The following is a 23200-nucleotide window of genomic DNA, read 5'->3' on the forward strand; positions in this document are numbered from 1 at the left end:
AGATCCTGTGTCCTTTTGGATGAAGAATAACATCAAGGTTTTCAAAGTAAAGACATTTTGAATTAGGAAATTGACAAAATAAAAATGTATGTGAATCTGAGATAAGAACATACACATCATCATCCTTCAGGCTGCAATGAATACTTGCACAAGGAAGCACGAACGCAAGTCACTCTTTCCGCATAATCTACATAATGATTCAAGGTGTATGGGTGGCAAGTAGTGACTGTGACTTGTAGGCATCTTGTCTGATAAAGCGTGCAACATTTATAATACAACCACTTAGTGACATTTCTGAAACCCAGGTGCTGGAACCTCAATGGGTAAAATTGATCCGATGGTTTGAGGACTCTTTGGGAAACCTAACAACTCTGCTCAATGACTAGTCATGAATCCAAGAAACCTATGAAGTACGAGACTTGTTTAATCCTTACCCAATGGACAAGGTCAAACCAAAAGCTGGTCTCTAAGAAGGCATGTTTTAATGCTGCAACCGACAACAAAACATCAACTATGAAAAGAACAACCACATTGTTAAATTTTGCAAATCAGGAACGAAGAAGATGATAGCAATTCAGTTATCAAAGTGCACTTAATGTAACAAGGAATTAAGACATCTGTGTCTGGTTCGGAAAACAATTTTGAAGAATATGGGGCTCATTACAAATGTGCCGGTCTGGTAAAAATACGGGAACACATTCTGGTTATACCGGCTACAGCATTTTTATCAGACTGGCACACTCCAGGTTTGCTGGTACTGGCTCTGACCTACCAGCAGGCCTGACCTGTTGCTAGTTCAGGCCCTACCGGCAAATACTTGCTGCAATCACCAGCACAGATAATCCAGGGCCAGTGATTGTGGCAGACCAATTCCATGGAGTCCTATGGGACGGTAACAGTAAGGGGGGTTTCCCGGTATCCGGCAGGATGACAGCAAACCCGGAATTACCCCCTAAGTCTAAGTGATGAAAGACAGTGGGCCTCATTACAAGTTCGGCGGTAGCCTTGCCGGTAAAACCGGCAGGCTGCCGCCGACTTTGCGAATTTTTCCGGCACCTACCAATGGGGAAATACAGGGGCATTACAGCCCTGGCAGACCCTGTATTTCCCCATTGCCAGGTGCCAGAATTAATTACCCCCCATTCCTATTTGAGCCCAATTGTACTCAATGGGAATGGGGAGGCCGAATGCTGCGGGACCATTCATGAATGGTGCCAGTGCATCCGTCAAGGTCTGCTTGTGGGTGCCGGCACACCTGCCAGGCCAGTCGTGGGGGTGGGCAGGACTCGTAGTTTGCCAGTCCGGTAACAACAGTATCGACAAGCTTATCAGCACCATTGTTATTGAACAGCAAACTTGTAATGAGGCCCACTAGTGACTGTTAAATCAAGCAAATTATTCATCTGTTTACTGGTGATCACACTGCCATATTTGTGATAGAGATGGGTGAGCTTCTGAACATCATGTGTGCTACAGTCTTTCAATGCACACACACACAGGTGACACCTTCCCTGTCCGAGCCCATGTGCAATTGCTTGCATGGGAATCAAGTATCCCTTTCTATCCTTGCCAAGCTCATCGCACCTCTGAGAACCAACAACATGGCAGCACTTGACTATCCTAGAACAGCACACACAAGGTGCACAGCTGGAAACAGCTTTTCATGACGATGCATTTGGAAAATAGCCAACGCCATTTGTGTGAATAGAAAAGCTACGTGAACCAAGGTAGCCTTGTACAATAATGAGTCGGCGAGACAGACCCTTAACATCCCAGAAGAGCGCCAACTCGCATTAAATGACAAATGGAACAAGACATTTTAAGTCCTATCAATCAGGCTATAATTCAACAAGCTAAGGGATCAATGTTCTCCTTATCAAACATAGTCAATGTTTCAGAAACAAGGATCCAATGCACAGATCAGCACATCTGTTGAAATTAGACAAACATGTACAGCCATTCTGAGGAAGCAATAGCGTTGTATGCATTAAGACTTGATTATCTACATCCATTGATCTATTTAATTGTGTTTTTATAACGCTCCTAATACCATACCTTAGTTTGGTTTCCAAGCACAGATCCAGGATTCGAACCTCTGTTGATGTGCATGGTCTTTCTTCGAAGACCTTCGAAGACGGTGCGTTGTGCTATCCTTCATTCAATGGGGCACATCTTTTTCAAAAATAGATCCGTAGAAAGGATACCACCTATTAATACTCAACCACCAAAGACACATTAGCACAATGTTCTCAACTCATATACGGCTCTAACTCCATAGGAGAGCCAGGTTCAGATATTTATCAGCTCTGAAATATTTCATAAGATCACATGAATGGGCAACATGCATGTTCTTGGTGGCATCAATTACAGTGAATATGTCCTTCTGTTTGGAAACTACCAATAACAACATGATGGGGTCTTGAACAAAGTTTGTAAAGCATTAACAGACACAGGTTCCACACAGTATCCAGATAAATAGGATCTCAACACAACAAAACTGACATTTCTTGCCTGCTAATACTCCAGTGAAGGGAATCCAGCCTGACCCAGAAACATATGTGGTCAATGTCCACACACCTGCCCATTCTCAAATACGTTCATATGTGTGGTAATTTCTGCAACAGATACATCAGCGATTACACAATCAACAGTACACTGCTAAGGAAATGAAAAAGCAATGTTTGCTGCTTGTGCAGACAGTACAACACAAAGTGGTGTTTGACAAGCTCAAGTGTGGTGTTGCGGCAGCAGGGTGTATGCTGTGCTTTGACCTGGTGATCTTAACCAAACTCACAGTCAATGCGGGTACGCAAGACTTAGGTGTTATTCTAGTTTAGCACAAGCCGGGAAGAGATTTTACCTAGGTCATCGCACATGCTTACCGCAGTTCTTGTGAGGGAGATAGTCTGCATGGAGATGAAGAGCAAGAGATTGGCAACACAGGTTCTTCAAAGACAAACCATGCACCATTGTCATGGACAACGAACATCTCCACTTGATGTTCAGTGATCCAAAATATACAATGCCTGAGACTGGAGCGTTGTGGACTGATGTTATTTAACTAGGGCTTTATGACCATAACACTCTGTGTAAATAATATAACCCCCTAAAAGGCCATGGCTAGACCTCCTGTATGGACCAGCATGCTGTAGGCATTCCCTGCGAAAGAGTATGTATTCTTTATAAATCAATGGATACCCTCTTGTCCTCTGACTCTGTCTCACATTATAGAGCATACAGGATCCGCCTCAGCTCTCCGTGAAGTTTGCAAGGGACGTCAGTTCAAAGAAAAAGGTGTGTCACAGGGACTAGAAAAAAAATCACATACATTTCTCAAGGCCTGCAGGAATGTCCACGAAGAACTTTGCAAACTAGCAGGAGATTCCATTCTTTGAGGATGACACATTAAGAATCCAAAACAACAACAACAAGAGATCATAAATATGATCCTTGGAGGACTCTGGGATTGGTGCCACAAGGAAGCAGATTTGTGACATGTTCCGGTTCCTGGTGTTTGATGTCAGGGTAGAGAGGACCCTAGGGGCCATCCTTGTCAGCACACAAGCAGACCAGAGTACCATGGGCTCTACTCATGTCAGACTTACCAGAAGCTGTTTGACAGGGCATGCCAGACGGCTTCTATGGAACTCATGAAAGCAACACATATTTGTTAGCCCTGATGGATGAATATTCACAGTTCCCCATTGCAGTATATTGCCAAGAACAGACAAAGGAGCTGCTATGTATCATACATACTCATTGTGAGGAAATCTAAGGACCCTCAAAGCAGACTGCGTTCCTATGTTTAATGGATGTGATTTCCCACAGTTTGTCAAATAGATGGGCATTGCCGATAGGCAAATCTCATCCCTCTGACCTCGGGGAAATTGAATCAGCTGTTATGGGCCCGTAAAGGATTATTGCAACTCCAAACACAACTCAATGGTTAAAAGGTCTAAGTACCTCATCCTAAAATAAGGCTAGGGAACAGGTGCCTGCAATGTTGCCACTACAAATCAATTAAGCTGCATCACCATGCAGCTAATGACAAGAAGAAGGCACACCCCGACCAACGATGCTGAGCACAGGCACCTGTTAGTGAATAAGGGGGCCAGATGTTAACAGAAAAGCATCAAACCTGGATGTTAGCAGGAAAGCATCAGACCTTGAAATATGACACCAACATGGAGAACACAACCCTGATGTTGACTTGAGTCAAGGAATGATGATTGCAGCAGGCACAGATGATTTCTTCATCAGTCTGAAAGTGTTATACGTCAAAAAGTACCAGGCCCTGCTAGATGCTTCACGGAATGGTAACACACACTGTGAGGAAGGCCAGGCGATGCTGGACAATCACAAGGGCCCAGTGACAGGATGTCCCGAACAGCCATCAAAAGCCAACTAAGACGTATTGAAGAAATATAGGACCAGATGTCAAAATACTTCAAACCCAGGGATGGTACAGGGCAGAATGTCAAATGTGCACGTGAACAGAGCAGGCAGAAAGGCATGCAGAGAAGGAGAGGAAGGGACAGATGAGAAGCAAAGGAAGATGTAGAGGGAAAGGGGACAGGGAGGACCCTGCTTCAACAACAGGGAAATGAGGAAGCAGAGGGGTTAGATAAGTCGTAATGGCCTGAACAAACAGGATTGGGAGATCAAAAAGAGGATGAAAACAATGTAGCAATCATCCCAGTTAAGGGGGGCTTGCAGGGCCAGTCATGGCCCGTCAGTGTGAGCCTATGCAGACCGAGCTAAACAAGGGCGTTTGCGAGGGCTGTCAGGCCATTACCGACCCTGTGCACCTCCCTAAGTGAGGGTGATTGCTATTCACACACTGGGGTCTTCTGGGTGAGAATATATATTCGTTTTTTGACTGGAGACGGGCTCCTTGCCCTGTACGAAAGCCCAATTGCCAGTGAAAAAAACAAAGAAGGCTGCAGCAATTGTGACTAGAAAAGGGCCATAGTCCCTTTTCCATTTCTACAGTGATAGCCTCGGAAGGGGCGGCGCTGCTGGGAGCTCAAGAATGTAAGTGGGTGGGAGTAGGAGTGGAGGATGGTGAGGGGTTTGGGGTATTACTTGGGGGCAGAGAGTGTTGTGGGAGTGGGTGGGGCAGGGTGGTGGCGGAGGAGTAGGAAGAAAAAATGGTTAGCTCCCAGGAAGGAGCCTTAGGTGGCCTGAGAAACCAAGGGGGTGCACTGTATTTTCTAGCCCCCGTTTCCAGCCATCGGAATGGCTGAGCACCCTTCCCCAGATGCGAAAGTAATGTATGAAAGCCCAACAGCCAGAGAGTAGGAGTCTAAGAAGGCTCTTGTACAGTGAATAAAGTGATAACATTGATAGGGGCTAGAAAAAGAGTAAAAACAGTTATGCAGGGAGTGGGGATAGACAGAGTGACAACAATGGCAGGCCGGAACTAAAATTAACAAAAATTCAAATGAGAAAAATATAAAGGTCACGGGTTGCCTTTTGCTTTGCCCGGTCCACAGCCAGGCACCAGCCCCCTCAGTAATGAAGCAGCCCCCCCTCCCTTCAGTCGCCCCTGCCGTCTGCTATGGTGAACCTCCACCACCGTTCGCATCACTAATTTGTTCGCGTTTTCTTCACCCCTGTGGTTTTATGCACCCAGAGGGATTTGTGTTCACTCCATAAGGGTCATAAATTCTGGGAGGGAAGCGAGAGCTTTGCAGGATCTGCGCCAAGAGTCTTTTCTCTCCTCGCCCACACGTGTACTGTGTTTATTCCGTCCGTGAGAGGCTTTTTAAGGACTGACCAGGCAGTCAGCACGTGCTTTAGAGCAGCTCTCAGAGGAACAGGAATTGTTCATCGCCTAGCCTTCAACCTCCTCTTCACCACTATGCCTTGGGAGACACCGCCCCACAGCCACCCTTCTCTGATCGCACCCAGCACTGCAGACATACGGGTCTGGGTTCTGCTGGGCCTTTGTTGGGAGGAAAATTGCTTGTCATTTCATTGCTGGAATGTCCTTGTGGGGGTGTTCATACTGATGGGAAAATTCATAAGTCGCCAATGTTTGGAGCAGGGTGAGCCAAACTCTAATTGTAGATCCTTACGTGTGGGCACCGCCAAATAGGAAATGATGCAGGTCTGCTTTTGTTATCAGTAGCGGGCTTTGACTTTTTTTGTCAAGTTTTGGAATTCTTGGGTTCTCACCCTAAGTTGGTAGTTATAATGCAGATGCCTACCCATTGCTGCCTATCTCTTTAACGAGACAGCACTACAGCATCTCAGCAAGAGCCCAAAAAAGGCAAAAGCATGAGTTGCTGTCGGTTTTCCTGATTAAAGGAGAATGCCCGCATGTAATGCTGCTGCTCTGTCCTTTTAGACAAAATTAGCCTGATATGCAAATTGAAATTTCTTCTCTGGTGGGGCATAGAAAACTAAAATTTGATTAGCTATCAGAAAGATGTTTTTTTGTTTTTCTTGGAGAATTAGCTGTTTTAAATCCCCAGGGAGAACTAGATTCATGTGTTGGTCTTTGCATTACATTTAGCTATACCGAGATAGACATCGGACCATTAAATGGCTTCAATTAACCCATTACCTTTCAGGTAACCTCTTTTGCTGTCTGAAATTATTGTTTAAAAGAAAATAAATGTGACAAAAATTGAGATTGCACAGAGAATATGTTGCTGTGCTGGTCGTGGCACTGGCATATATGTACCCCTCTGCTAATACCAGAAAGCAGTGCCAACCACACCTGTACTTTCGCGAACAATAGGCCTTTCTCATTTAGCCACCTCGATGAGCCAAAGCAAAGGAACAGATACTTGCAAATGTCCCTATTTTTTTTGTTATTTTTTATTTTTTATTTCTGTATGGTTAATAAAGCTTAACCTTTAACAAATTTAAAACATCACAGAATTCATAAAGCTAATGAAAAATTAAAAAAATAAAATAAAAAGAAATTACAATCATATACAGAACATCTACTAGCCAAAAACATAGCTCCACAAACAAATGCATACATTTCATAAAATGCATGATTATGGATCTTCTAGATTCAATGATTTAAAACAAATGGACACACCAATAACAAATCGACCAAATTAGTTCCTCATTTCCAAAACTCAAACAGATCTGAACATGTGTTTAAATAATGATTATCGATGAGGCCATACACAACACAACAACAGATGCTCTAAATATTTGAGCTGGTTCTCAACCTTGCAAAAGCACCAGACTGCCTGATCCTCAGCACGTCACTAATAATACTACTAATAATTGTGGTAGTCATGATATGAATTTCTATTGCCCATTTTATGGATTATTTCTGTTTCTGAGTGCTGTCAAAATTGCTATTATCATTTTCAAATGAATCCATACTTTATCTACTGAACTCAGTATCATAAAAGGCTTTGGACTAAACTCACAAAGAAATTACGTGGAGTAACTTTGACTTATACCTGAAGAGGGCCATTCTATTCACAAAGAAGTTCCTTGGTGTAACTCTGCCTTATACCTGACTTACACCTGAAGAGGGCCATGCTATTCACAAAGAAGTTACTTGGTGTAACTCTGGCTTATACCGGACTTACACCTGAAGAGGGCCATGCTATTCACAAAGAAGTTACTTGGTGTAACTCTGCCTTATACCTGACTTACACCTGAAGAGGGCCATGCTATTCACAAAGAAGTTACTTGGTGTAACTCTGGCTTATACCGGACTTACACCTGAAGAGGGCCATGCTATTCACAAAGAAGTTACTTGGTGTAACTCTGGCTTATACCGGACTTACACCTGAAGAGGGCCATGCTATTCACAAAGAAGTTACTTTGTGTAACTCTGGCTTATACCGGACTTACACCTGAAGAGGGCCATGCTATTCACAAGGTAGTTACATGGAGTAACTTTGCCTTATATCTGTCAAAGATGAGCCATAGGCGTCCCTCTGTCAGAACGAACATGGCCCATTGACCTGTTCTTTGGGAAGGTACTCACTCGAGAGTTCACAGCCACACTTTAGCTCACTGTACCTTTCACAGATGGGAAATATCCATTTGCATATCAGTCTTTGTCCCGACCACATGGGCACTCCAACACCGAAATGCTATGGCAATTCCCTTCTGAACAAGAGTACCAACAGCAACACCAGACACGTGTTTCAACCTTGTTGGGCCTCATCAGTGAAGTGGAGCTGTGCCTCTCCGAGCACATTGAGAAAGGGGTCCACATCTGGATGAATCTGGGAAACTTAGGTGACTAGACCTAAGGCCCTTGAAACAATTAAAACTTAGTCATGGGCGTCCCTCTGCGAGAACGAACACGGCCCATTGACTTGTTGTTTGGGAAAGTACCCACTCGAGAGTCCGCAGCCACACTTTAGCTCACTGTACCTTTCACAGATGGGAAATATCTATTTGCATATCAGTCTTTGTCCCGCCCACAGGACAAAGACTGGTATGCAGGGATATTTCTCCTCTGTGAAAGGGACAGTGAGCGTAAGACTTGGTTGAGACTCTCCCCGGGGGCTATCCACCCAAGAAAAAGTCAATGGGCCACGTTCATGCCGGTAGAGGGACTCCTAGAACCCGCCTGGTTTTGCCTTATACCTGACTTACACCTGATGGGGGCAATGCTATTAAGAAAGAAGTTACGTGGAGTAGCTTTGCCTTATACCTGACTTAAACCTGAAGAGGGCTATGCTATTCACAAATAAGTTACATGGAGTAACTTTGCCTTATACCTGAGTTACACCTGTCAGGGCTATGCGACTCACAAAAGAAGTTACGTGGAGTAACTCTGCCCTATACCTGACTTACACCTGTTCTGGACTATGATATTCACGAAGACGTTACACTGAATAACTTTGAATTTGAAGAAGAGAGATCATGTGATGGAGAAACAGCAGGAATAGGCACATTGTGTCCACTGATTCACTATTACAGGGGAACAAAAACATTTGCCAAATCCTGCTTTCGAGCACTCGTTCCAACATGAACTAGCCAATCTCTGGCTAGCCCAAACCACGCAACTCAGCATTTAAAAGAGCACCGCCAGCGAAGTATTGCACTGACACATAAGCTGGACACTTTTTTTTGTGCTGGTTGGTGGCGACAGGTGGCACAGGTGAGGGCCCCCATAACCTTTCTATATGGGGCCAGATTATCAAAGATTTGTAATGGTGCTCAAAAGAGAGCAAATGCTTCGATAATATAAAATGGAGCAAATAGATTTTGTGACAATCAATATAACCTAAAAACGTTTGCACACAGGCAAAAGTGAATCAGGTTTTTTCAACTATGTTTGGTGCACAACATACAACAAAAGGCGTCTACTACTTTTCTTCTTATATTACGCAACACACACTATAAATAAATCAGCCTGCTCCAATTTTCTCCAGGTGAAAACATTTGAGATAATACTGATTGGAGCTAAAAATTTTACACCATTCTCTATTAACAATGCAGCAAAATTGCAGATCTTTGACAATCTGGCCACTGCCTAGCGTACTGTGGCAGTCAGTTGAGGGAAAACCCCACTCGGAAAGTTCTTCAAAGAACATTGAGACTCTGGGTTTCAATGAGGAGTTATTCAAGTTTATTATAAGGGCTTTTTAAAAATAAATGTTAGTTGTTATTTATGCAAATTAAATGGCAGGTAAAAGTGTGACAAATCAACTTCTAGGGCACCAGTGGTCCAGAGATGAATATTGGTTTCTAAACCATCAATCAGCCCCACACTTCTAGTACACCAGAATGGGGATACTAACAGATTGGAAACACAAGCAAATAATAAACCTCCTTGTCCAATTTTGGTAACATGGACGGAACGGCAGACTTTATCTACGAAAGCTCATGGATCATGGTTAGTTGCAACACAGCGAAAATACAATTATTACTCAGTGATAAAAGGGATTGTCCAGTCAAGGTTGTAGAAAAATATCTACTTCATTATTATCACAACAAACAGTTCTAGCACACTGCGAAATACAACCCACTTTGTACAAGAATGCAGAGGACAGACAGTTCCAAAGAAGGAAAAGGAATGCACTCTGGATACTGACAGGAGGGTAGTCAGTATAGTAAATAATCACAACAGTTCAAGGATACTTGGTTTCAGCACAAAGGGAGCAATGGAGACGGAGAACCTTATGATTGGAACACATGCATACTATTTTCCTCCTACCCTCTGGCAACCTTCTTCTGGCTCTCTACCCCTCCCATTCTGTGAGGCCAAAAACCTTGGGGTCATCTTCGACTCCGCTCTCTCCTTCATCCTTCACTTCATGGACCTTGCTAAGAAGTTCCACTTCCAGCTCCACCTCTCCGAGACATTCTTCCTTTCCTCACCTTCCCAAGAAGCTCAATGTCTTCAGAGCTCTGATCCTCTCCAAGCTGGACTAATGCAACAGCCTCTTTCTCAAACTCCTTCTTTCCTCTCTACACCCCCTCAATCTAATTCAGTATAGGGATGCAAGACTTATCCTTGGCCTCAAGCCCAGGGACCGTATCTCTCCAGCCCAAAATTCTCTCCACTGGCTCCCAGTAGCAGCAAGGATCAAACTCAAGACCCTCTGCATCATTCACAAGTCTTTCTGGGGCCTGGAGCCACACTATCTCCAACTTTCCCCTCCCTAAATTCTCTCCTACTACAGCCCTACTCTCCTGTAACTCCAACTCTTTGACTATCAAACACTTTTCCAAGCAGAGAATGGTAGGCAGGCCTCTCTCCTCGGCTGGCGCCTCCCTTTGGAACAGCCGTCCTGCCCTTCTCAGACCTGAGCCGGACCTCCTCAAGTTCTGGAAACTGCTAAAAACTCTGCTGTTCTCTACCTTTTTCCCACTGTCCCTTCATTTCTAATTACCCCACTGCCGCTGTGACTGATGGCCTGATCCTCATGTATCTCACCGGATTCCAGGACCTTCTTCCAAGTCTGTACCAGAACCTCCCCCTTCCCCTTTGCACTGCCCTTGGGCCCCTGTATGGCAGCTCTGCAAACCACCCATGGGAGTTTCCTGCACTAGCACTTAGCCTGAGGTGCTCCTCCTTGGCTCCCATTAGCACTTCCCTCCCGGCATTCCACTAGCACTTTCCCATCCCTATGCTCGCCCCTAAACCCCCATCTCCTGGACTCTCCTCACTACAATTGCTTGCATGTCCGAATGCAACAAGGTCTACAAGGACCATGACTGCATTTGACTGTTTTTGCCATTGTTATTTACACCTGTTCCCTTCCCATCTAGCCTTGTGGTGCTTTGAAACACAATTCAGTTGTATAAGCGCCTAACAAATGCTCAATAAAATAAAACTAAATAAATTAATGGGTCACACAATGTCACTAGCAGTCTTTTGTAGAAAGACCAGGGGGCCAGAACCAAAATGCACCTTGTGCTCTTGATACTCGATAGGGTTGAGTCGGTTTCAGGGTGTTTTACAGCTTCTGTGATATAGTTCAAGACGAGAGACAACTGCAGGTATCAGGCGGCAAACAGTCCGGCGAGTGAAGCTGGAGAGATGGCTGCAGGCTGGCCTACACAGTGGCTCAGGGTCAGGAATCGTTGTCTCAGTATTTCTTGGCGGTTCTGGCTGAGGCGTCTTGGACGGCTTTAGCGATTGCAGCATAAGAACAGTAGGTTGCAGCATGAGGGGCTCCACTGGCTCGAAAATGTGCTTTAAGGCGGACATCGGTATATGATTGTCGATGCACTTCTCCTAGCTTCATCACCGGGCTTGTTGTTGCGCACTCACCATTGCTGCAGATCCAGAATCAGGCTCTTCCTCGGCACTCGCCTCAGCTCGGGCCGTGCTGCTTCCTCCCCGCAAGACCCGCAGGGGTTGCTGGGGCACCAGGGGGCTCCTGCTCCACGTCCCCGGTGTCATGGGCTTCGCTTCCAGGTGTCTGGGGCTGCGCCTGCACAGTGTTACATGCAACGTGATTGGAGGTTGCCATGGCGCCTCCTAGACACTCTGCAGAGACGCCTTTACCCCTCTCACATGACTCACACCAGTCATGTGACTGCACAACCAGGAAGCAACCTATAAAAGACCCATCCAGCCTTTCATTAATGCTTCTCAGCAGTCCTATGCGTGGCGTTTCCTCCTTGTGATTCCTGTTTTTGGTGTACTTTGACCTTGGCTTCATTTTCCTGCATTTGCCTCTTTGATTTTCCTCTGGATTTTGCTGCCTTGAATTTTTCTACTGGTTTGTGACCCTGGCTGTTTCTTCCTAGATTTTTATTGGATTTCCCATGTGTTCTGGTGACCTGGACTTGGTTCCGGATAATTAGGGAACTTTGGACTTTGGCTTTCTTTGGATTACTCCCCTGGAACTAACCATTGGAACATTGGTTGTTTTTGTGAACATTGGCCCTCATTAGGACCCTGGTGTTAAGGGGTTAACGGCGCCATAAAAGGTGTCGGCACCGCTAAACTCTTAACGCGTTACTACGAGGTCCCTTTGCTGGACCCGACCTTAACGGCTGGTCTAGACCAGTCGTTAAAGTAGGGGCCTGCAAAGGGACTCTCGATGTAAGTACGGTACCGCAATTTGCGGTACCGTACTTACCGCCTTCCCCATTCCCATTTTGCCTTATGGGACAAAAATGGGAATGGGGAAGGGCCATGGTGGCATGGGGAATTACCGCCCCGCCAACCTTGGAATGGGGTGGTAATTCCCCATTCCGCCATGGCGGACTCTGGCATCGACCATGGTGCTAATAGCACCATGGTTTTCCGCCGGAGTCCTAATGAGGGCCATTGACTTTGAACATTTCTTTTTCCATCTCTTCAACTGTGGGACTTACAAGTCACAGCACTGTTGTCATCAACCATGCCCTTGTTCTCTCAGGAAAGTTTTTTTTCCCCACTCCTGGATTTTTCCTTCCCATCCTTCGATAGACTGCTGGTGCCCTCACTAGGTAGGTTACAAGCTCTGTTTCAATACCAATAGTGTTCTGCAGATTGTTGGTGTTCTAACATTGCCCTTTCCTTGTTTAGCTACCTGGGGACCCGATGCTGCAGTTTCAGTCCACCTGTGGCCCCAGTCACTGGTTGGGGAGATATTTTATCTTCTCTGACTGGTGCTTGGAGGTCTGGTCCACTCGGGAGACCATGTCTTGACAAACTGAGAAGCCATTTTTCTCTCTCTCCAACGTAGACTATGGATGCCACCAGAAAGCTGGTAGCCACCTTACTGCAGGCTACTGCGGTGCTGCGGGCTGACATAACAGCCGCCAATCCCGCTAATCACCAACGTCTGGACACTATACAAATTGTGTGTTACCCTCTTCCTGCAGATGATTAATTTGGAGATCCTGCAGCACTGCAGCCGCTGCCTGATAACCTCCTTCCAGAGGCCCTTGCCTATGGGACTGACCTGTTTCGTTTAGCCCCACCAGAAAAATTCAACGTTGAACCACAGAAGTTCTGTACCTTCTTGAATCAATGCAAGCTGCATTTCCTATGTAGGCCTCAAGCTTTCCCCAATTCCACTAGTTAAGTGGGATGGCTGCACCTTGGGCCAACCCACTTTTAGAAGGCAATAGCCCCATTCTCTATGACTTTGACCAACTGGTTGCAAAAATAACAAGAGTCTTGAGACACGTTTCAAGGCCCAGAATTGTGATTTGAATTTGGTTCAGGGCAAAGCCAGTCTGTGGGACTTATCACTAGATCGAACCAGCTAGCCACAGAAACCTCATGGCCTAAGAACAAAAAGGCAGTGGTTGACACCATGAAAGACGTCCTGGCTGTAGTCCCTGCTTTGCTCATTCAATACCCTGATTTAGTGGATTTAGCACTACAGGTGGATTCCTGAAGGGCAGAATACAACCTTTAAGTTGCCCAGTTTCTCGTTTTATGGGCCTCCACCACCTTCTGAAGCTCGTGGGGAACCCATGCGGATAGGGGGGTCCGTGGTCCATTAACTCCCAATGAACGTGAATGGTGCTGCTTAACTAATCCCTGCTTCTACTGTGGACAAGCAGGGCATTTTGTGAAAGAATGCCCCAAACAACCTAAGAGAACCTCAGGTTTTCAGAAGGCTCATCTTTAGAGAATGGGGCACAGATGAACCCAACATCAGTGCCCCTTTTGCCCGAGCAGTTACCAGGGTCTTCTGCCCCTTTAGTGATCAATGCTGTCATTTTGATGTCTGATCTCGTCAAACATGCTGCCCGTTTGGTGGTAGATTCTGGGGCCACTGGCAATTACTTTGACATTGCTCTGGCAACGTCCCTGAATCTACACCTCCAGGACAAAGTAAGATACGAACCTGTGCAGGCAGTGGACGGCTCCCTCTTCATTTCTGGTCCCATCAAACAACAAACCATACCTCTTCTTCTTATGATCCGGGATATGCATTGGGAAAACACTTTCATTTGACCTCATAACAACTCATACTGGGGATTCCTTGGTTAAAGGAGCATAATCTGTTGGTTAATTGCACTCAGGGCTGCATAGACTTTCTCTCTCCCTATTGCTGGGAACACTGTCTCTCGGCTGCTTCATCATTCCATTCCCCCTGTCAAGCTTTGATTGCAGCAGCTCACTTGGTGGGTGCTGTTATGTCCAAAAGAATGCAAGGCCTTTTCTGATGTCTTTGACAAAGGCAGTGCTGAGGTCCTACGCCTACATTGTCCTTGTGATTGCCTGATAGACCTGGTTCCGGATGCTGAAATACCATGTGGACATATTTATTCCTTATGTCCTAATTAAGACCAGGCCTTGAATAAATATATAGCTACCGCTCTTCGTCTCGGGCATATCAGACCCTCGCAGTCTCCTGCTGCCAGTCCGGTCTTTTTCAGGCCCAAGAGGGAAGGCGACCTCCTCCCATGTGTCGGCTATAGATGGATTAACCAAACAACCATCAAGAACAGGTATCCCATTCCCTTGATCTCTGTGTTATTAGAACAGCTAATGCAGACAACCATCTTCACTAAATTGGATCTCCGAAGGGGCATACTATCTAATCCGCATAAGGGAAGGCAGTGAATGGAAAAGCGCCTTTTGCACTCAGCACAGTCTTTATGAATATATGGTTATGCCTTTCGTCCTGTACAACTCATCCGCTACATTCCAAAAGTTCATGAATGATGTCTTCCATGATGTCATATACTCTTACGCTATCGTCTACCTGCATGGCATATTGATTTTCTCACCATCTTATCAGTCCTGTGTGAAGCACGTTAAAGAGGTTCTCTCACATCTCAAAAGCAATTCCCTCTATGCCAAGGCAGAAAAATGCATGTTTCATGTGACCGAAATTGACTTCCTTGGCTTCCATATCATCGCTGAGGGGTTGTCTATGAATACTGCCAATAATAGATTGGCCCGTTCCCACTATGGTTAAGGCCTTACAATCCTTCCTGGGTTTCTCTAACTTCTACAAGCGTTATATTTCCATTTTCTCTGCTATTGTTTCTCCTCTGTCTAAACATACAAGCCCTAATGTACCCTTTGTCACATCAACGATTCAACAAGAAGCATTTGACACACTAAAGACAGCATTTATTACCGCCCTTATATTAAAACACCCTAATGTAGACATTCCATTTGTGGTGGAGGCCAATAAATCTTCCTTTGCCTTAGGTGCAGTTCTGTCCCAAGCATGCCCGAACTCTAATCTTTTGCATCCTGTGGCTTACCACTCTCTCAAATTCTACCCATCTGAATTGCATTACACGGTGACCGGGAAAGAGCTACTGGCAATCAAAGATGCTTTCCAAGTATGGAGGCACCATTTGCTCAGAGCTAAATGGCCTGTGACGGTGTACTCTGACCACCACAATATCCAGGAGCTAGCTTGAATGAAGTGCATTAAAAGCCAGCAGGTTTCCTGGCATTTGTTTTTTGCTGCCTTTGATTTTCACACTAAGCACCGTCCTGGGTCGGCCTGTGGCAAGGCGGATGCGTTGTTGTGTCTTTCGCGGGGGATGCACTTCCTATAAACCCCAAAACAATCTTAGAGAAAACTCATTTTGTTTGTTTATGCACACCACACCCTAGTCTGATTACCTAGGTCTGTGAATGGGTCTCCCAAGATCTAGCTCCTGTGCAGGAATCGAACGCAACATATCATGAACGCTTACCCTTTGACCAAGAATGGCTGTTCCTACCGACACACCAAACTAGACTCCAGGCCCTGGAATGGTCTCATGATGCATTGGTCAATGGACATCCTCGTCAGAGAAGGACTTTAGCTCTCCTTCAACGCTGGTCTTGGTGGCCCTCCAGGCAATGGGATACTATTGCCTATGTTGTCAGGGGTTCCATCTGTGCCCAGGGTAAGAATCGCAGGGGTAAACCACTTGGCCTACTTCAACCATGTGCTTCCCCATAAACCCTGACACATTGTCTAGATGGATTTCATCACCGATTTGCCCATGGTTAAAAAATATGACACTATAAGTGGTGTGGTTGACTGTTTTACTAAAATGGCTCACTTTGTTCCCTGTTCTGGTATCCCTTCTGCTCCTGTGATGGCCGATCTCTTCTTTTGCCATGTCTTCTGCCCATTTAGTCTCCCATCCATCTTCATCTCGGATAGGGACTCCAAATTCACATCTCGGTTCTGGAGAGCACTTACAGCACTTTTGGGCATTGATGCATGTTTTTCCTCATCTTACCACCCCAAAACAGATGGCAAATCAAAACGTGCAAATCAGACTCTAGAACAATATGTACGTTGCTTGTGTTTACAACATCAAGAGACGTGGTTTCACGTCCTATGTACGCAGAGTTCACTTACAACAGCGCACCTCATTCTTCCATGGGTTTCTCTTCTTTCTATTCCTTATATGGTCAACATCGCTGCACTATACCGATATTGGATCTACCACATACATCTACTCCTGCTGCAGATTCCTGCTTAAGGCACATCAAGGCAATAAACGAGCAAACATTGGCACATCTGCAGGAAGCTCAAGCTACCATGTGCCGCTCGGCAGACAGGCAGCATCACCCTGCTCGGGCTCTATGAGATCGGTGACAAAGTCTGGATGTCTACATGGCATCTCCGTATCCCAGAATGCTGTAAGCTGGTTCCTCATTTTGTAGGCCCATATCGGGTAACCAAGATCACCAACCCAGTCTCGTGCCACCTAACAGTGCCTGTCTCTTGGCATGTACAGACTGTTTGTCACACCTCTCTCTTAAAACCCTGCCCTCCTTCCTCCCATGTAGTAGTGCCACCTCAACCCCTTATTCAAGGCTCTTCTGACGAGTATGCGGTCCGTGCTATCCTTGACTCTCGCTATTGCAGGGGGTCATCTGCAATATCTAATTTATCGGGAGGGTTTCGGACCTGAGGAAAGAGCCTGGCAACCCGCTGATAATGTCCATGCCCCAGTCCTGGTTTCCCCGCTTCCATCAGGAGTATCCTTTATGCCCACAAGGTCATGGGCCATTGGGGGGGGACTCTTTTGCGCACTCACAATTGCCGCGGACCTGGAGTCAGGCATATCCTTGGTGCTTGCCTCCGCTCTGGGTCCAGGGCTGGCCTGCTTCCTCCCCGCATCACCTGTGGGGGTTGCTGGGGTGCCACAGGGCTCCCACTCCGCTGTGTCATGGGCTAGCATGCCGGGTGTCTGGGGCTGTGCCTGCACGGTGTTCCGTGCAACGTGATTGGAGGTTGGCATGGCGCCTCCCAGACGCTCTGTGAGGACGCCATTCTCCCGCTCACATGACCTGCAGCAGTCACATGATTGCACAACCAGGAAGCAACCTATAAAAGACCCAGCCAGCCTTTCATTATTGCTTCTCAGCGGTCCTGTGAGTAGCGTTCTGATTAGTTCCTCCTTGTGATTCCTGTTTTTCGTGTACTTTGACCTTGGCTTCGTTTTCCTGGGTTTGCCTCTTGAATTTTCCTCTGGATTTTGCTGGCTTGAGTTCTTCTACTGATTTTTTACCCTGGCTTTTTCACCAGGATTGTTATTGGATTTCCGAGGTGTTCTGGTTAGTTAGGAAACTTTGAGCTTTGGCTTTCTTGGGATTGCTCCCCTGGAACTTATCATTGTTTTTAGTTTGTTGGGAACATTGACTTTGAACATTTCTTTCATTTTTTCCTTCTCTTCAACTGTGGGAGTACTAGTCACAGCACTGTTGTCATCAACCACACCCTTGTTCCCTCAGGAAGGTTCTTTCCCACTCCTGGGTTTTTCCTTTCCATCCTTCGATCTACTGCTGATGCGCTCACTAGGTAGCTCTGTTTCAATACCAATAGCGTTCTGCAGATTGTTGGTGTTCTAAACTTGCCCTTTCCTTTTTTAGCTTCCGGGCGATCTGGCGCAAGTTATTTTATCTTCTCTGACTGGTGCTTGGGATGGGGGTATAATACACTTGGGAGACCACGTCTTGTCCCTCGTGTCATCCATTAAGGTGGTTCAGAGACTTTCTGGCACTTCCCACCTATGAAGCTTGCTACAGAGCCTTACAGGGTATGCTGTGTTCTGGCTGGGTACTGGTTCAGGAGCTGCAGCAGGGTTCTCTGGATCTGGTATCTCCCTCTGTTCCCTGCGAGATATTTAGGGGAGGATCTTGCTTCCCTCTCGGAGGTCCTGGCAAAAAATGTAAGGCAAACTGTACCTTCAGCCAGGCTCCAATGCTGAGTTCTTCTCATTACTCCTTGCAAATTCTTTGAATGACCTGCCAAAAGAGGGGCTCAGTCTTCCTTTAAAGCCAAATGGATCACAGGGTTTGGTGTAGGCTAAGCCTACCTTAACAAACCAATCCTGGGTCACCACCACCAATCTCCTGTATGCATGAGGTCATAACCAGAGTGCTTTGCAACAGAAAAGGTAAAGGGGTGAAAACATGTAATACTAAGTCCCACCCATCTTCCTTTCTGTTGTTGATCAAAGGGTCCCTCTGGTTAATGGAGTTCTCTGTGGTTCTTGATAAAAGCGACAGGTTTCTCTTGAAGCTACCACATACTCGTACCTTCTGAATGGGGTCTCCCTGCAGGGATGACTACTATAAACACTCAGTCCCAGACCTGACATTTTACTGTCAATGGATACTGAGGGCGGGAGCTTGCTTCAGGTTTACACAGTTGCATATGAATGCTTGTTGGGGTTTCCTGTCTCCTTTGTTAGCCTATGCAGCCAGGCCCTACGTGGGCCTTTTTGAATGACTCTGATTAGTATGCAAATCGCTGCCACAAGCTACATGGCCCAACAAAAGGACAGAGTGGATCCATGGAGCTTTTGATAGTTAATTAGGCTGGCCATGGCAGAGGGAAGGTTTGGCTCTTCCCCTTCTGGAGATAGATTGTGTACTCCTCCTGTCTGATCCCAACTAAATTTGACAAGTGAGACTGTGCCTGTAGGCTGTGTCCACACTGAGTAGACAGGTCTATGCATATGTTGTCCGGTGAGCATAGGATAATGTGTGCGGATTAGCACCGCACATTTTCCAGAGGTTGATCTACCATCATTGCATTTCATGAAAACATTTCAAAAAGCCCAGGTGTGCACACACCCACCGTACGGATAGACAAATTCCTCACATGCCCCCAAGCCTCAACATGTGAACCACCACCCTACTGAGGATCTGGTTTGTCATCAAGGCAAAAGTACAGACTGAGACCATCTGCCATTCCCTGCTGGGAGCCTGGCTTGTGCTGGATGTCCATATCTAATCATTGTAGGGATATGGCCTAATGCAAAATCTTAGGGTTCTCCCCTTGCAATGCCATTAACCATCAAAGAGGCCTATGGTATGTCTGGATCATAAAGTGTGACGCAGTGGTGTAGGGTTTCAGCTTCTTTACGACCCACACACCGCATCAACATCTTTCTGAACAACAGCCCAGTTTCTTTCCCTTGTAGTAAATCACCTGTTAATGTAGGCAACAGGTTGCTTTACCCCTTGAAAGTTCAGCTGTGCTAACACTGCTCCAATCCCACAATCACAGGCATCTGTCTGGATAATGAACTCCTGATTATAGTCTAACACTTTCAGAACTGGTGCCCTGCACAATCCATCCTTTAAATCCTGAAAGGAGGTGACAGGCGGGGGTCCAAGTTAAATTCTTCTGCATTTTGTGGGAAGTTACATCATTCAGGGGAATGTCAATGGTTCCATATTCCTTGATGAATGACAAATAGTACCCGGTGAGACCTAGAAAGGCCCTCACCTGTGTCTGTGTGGTGGGGATGTGCCACTCCTTCACAGCCTGTACCTTCGCTCGGGGGTTGTTGCTTAACTCCACCAAGCAGGTGGCCAAGGTAAGTCACGGTGCCCTGCGCTTTCTGACAATTTGTGGCCTTAATAGTCAGACCTGCATTCTGCAGCACCTGAAGCACGTGTTTCATGTTGGATAAGTGATCCTCCCAGGTGTGGCTGAACACCACAATGTCATCTAAATAGGCAACACTGAAGTTTTCCAGAGTAGACAAAACCTGGTTAACCATCTGCTGAAAAGTGGCAAGGGCATTCTTCAATCCGAAGGTCTTGTCTTCAAAGTGAACTGTTAATGTCCTTCTGGGGTTGAGAATGCTGACCTCTCTCATGCTCCATCTCTCAAGCCGACTTGCCAGTTCCCTGCTGTGAGGTCAAAGGTACTCAAGCACTTGGCAATGTTGAGCTTGTCAATGAGCTCATCTGCCCGAGGAATGGGGTGAGCATCTGACATCATGACAGAATTGACCTCCCTGTATTCCACACAAAACTTCAGTCTTCCTGCCACTTGTCCGTTTAGGGACCAATACCAATGGGCTAGCCCTAGGGCTGTGGGATGGCTCTATCACTCCTAGGGACAGCATATTGGATACTTCCTCCTTGATGTTGTCCCAGACCTTATCGGAAATCCAGTGAATCCTACTCTTCACAGGCTTACTGTCTCCTGTGTGCACATCATGGATGCACCAATCTGCGCCACCTGCAGTCGGCAAAAACCAACCACAAAACTGCCCCAGTAAATGGTAATTGTCTGCCAATTGCTGTTCTGACAGGTCTATTGCAAGCTTGACACCTTCAACTGAAACATATGTGGCTTCAGTGTGAAGGAGGTCTGGGTGTAGATCGGTTTCCTCCTCAATCTCTCTATCAGTCAGTAATGCTATGATCAAGTCATCCAGGGCTATAATGGGTATTTAGCCGGTTGACGTGAAAGACCCTGCAAATTTGTTTCGGTCCTTTCACATCAATGAGATAATTCACCTCACTGACATTTTCCAGCACACAGTAAGGCCCAGTCCATTTGTCCTGCCTGAAGGGCACTGGGTTTGACAGGCTCTATAATCCACACCCACTGACTTGGGGAATAGACTGTCACTGAGGCCTTCTGGTCGTGCCAGTGCTTCAGCAGGTCCTGACTGGCCTTTAGGTGTTTCGACGACGGTTCCATGTACTTTGCCATTCTAGACTGAAGACCAAGTCATGTAGGGGATGAGGTCTTGACCTCCTATCCCACTTTCACTATACTTAGGGGACCTCCTACAGAGTGTCCAAACAGAAGCTCAAAGGAGCTAAACCCTACTCCGTTCTGTGGTGCCTCCCTGTAGAATAACAGAAGGCAGGGAACTAGAATATCCCATTTTCTCCTCCTTCCAAGCCACCTATCATGACTTTCAGGGTCTTGTTGAACCGCTCAACAAGCCCATTTGTTTGTGGATGGAAGGAGGTAGAAAATCGATAGGTGAATCCACACTCTTCCCACATAGCCTTCACATATGCCGATATGAAGTTTGATTCCCTGTCAGAAATGACTTCCCATGGGAATCCAACATGGAGAATATCCCAATCAGAGCCTTTGCAACCACCGGGATGTTCATGCTCCACAGAGGGACAGCCTCAGGGTACCTGGTGGCATGGTCTACCACCAACAAGATGTATCTTGTCCCTTGAGCAGGTTTGAGGATCCAAAGGACTCACAATGTCCATGCCTATTCTCTCTAAAGGCTGCCCAACCATGGGTAGTGGAATTAAGGGGGCATTTGTGGCACCACCTGACTTGCCAGAAGTTTGACAAGTCGGGCAGTACCAGACAAATTCCTTAATTTTTATGCTGAACTGTGGCCAGTAAAAGTGTGCAGACAATAAGTCTGACGTCTTAGTCACAACCAAGTGATCTGCTATACGAACTGGGTGAACCAAATCCAAAAGGAACTTTCTGTGGCACTGGGGAATAACCAACCTTCAGGTGCCCTCGCTCTCAGAGTCTTTTGGCTCACTGTACAGGAGTCCATCCTCCCAGTACATTTTGACCAGTCCAGTGGCCTCACCCTTAGCCTGCTCCTCTGCCTGCTTAGCCAGACTCGTCAGAGTGGGACACTCTTTCTGGGGTTTAAAGAAGTCAGTTTGATCTGGGCCCCCATCTGATAGAAACTTCAGATCTGAGCTCTTCTTCTCCTCCACCTCAGATTCCTGTGCTGCTCCAGGTAACTATGAAGTCACTGAGTCCCCTGATACCAAAGTAGAATCCTTAGAGCTACCGGCCCCTCTACAGCAGGGGAACATGACTCAGCAGTCTGTGGATCTGGGCTAAGGGCTACCAGCCGTGCTGGTCCCTCTAACATGCCCTCCAGAAGCACTCCAGGCCCTAAGGCTCTGAGAGTCTTCAATCTGGCAGCATCTTGGGCCCTTGATCGTGTAGCCACCGTGGCTATCACTGGGTCAGGAAGATCATTACCCAACAGACATGGCACAGGGATGGAGTTTTTCACTGCTACACAGCGCTGGGTCATTTTGCCTCACCAGCTGAACTCTATTATCGTCAAGGTGTTAAACGGAAATCATATAGTGCCTCCTTTTGATTTATATTGGCCTAAGCCTAGTCGCTCTATGAAGAAAACCGCGTTGCAAAGTTCCAATTTTGGATCGACTTCACGTCATTTTAGAGTCATCCACCATTTTGATTTCTGTTCGTATATTCGCTGTTCTAAAATGGTGGACTGAGTTTTCAACTTGCAACCAAGCCTCCCGACATTTGAGTTCTGTTAATGTTTAGACTGTCCAAGGGCCAACTGTTTAGACTAGGTAATGAGGCCTTGTACTACACATGAACTGTTGTCCTAGCATTGTCCACCCTCACAAGACTCATCTGCGAATACACATCAGGAAAAATGTAAAGTAATCTCCGAGCGTGGACATAGGCTGAACTTGATTGAATGCAACTTGTAAAGGGAGCTTGCCGTACGATTTGGGAACACACGTTGTCATTGTATCACTGTGGAAATACAAACATGTATAATCCTTTGTAAAATATTATGTGAACTGAATGTTGAC

This window comes from Ambystoma mexicanum, chromosome 9 (assembly GCF_040938575.1).
Source record: "Ambystoma mexicanum isolate Mex_15411 chromosome 9, UKY_AmexF1_1, whole genome shotgun sequence".
Classification (NCBI taxonomy): domain Eukaryota; kingdom Metazoa; phylum Chordata; class Amphibia; order Caudata; family Ambystomatidae; genus Ambystoma; species Ambystoma mexicanum.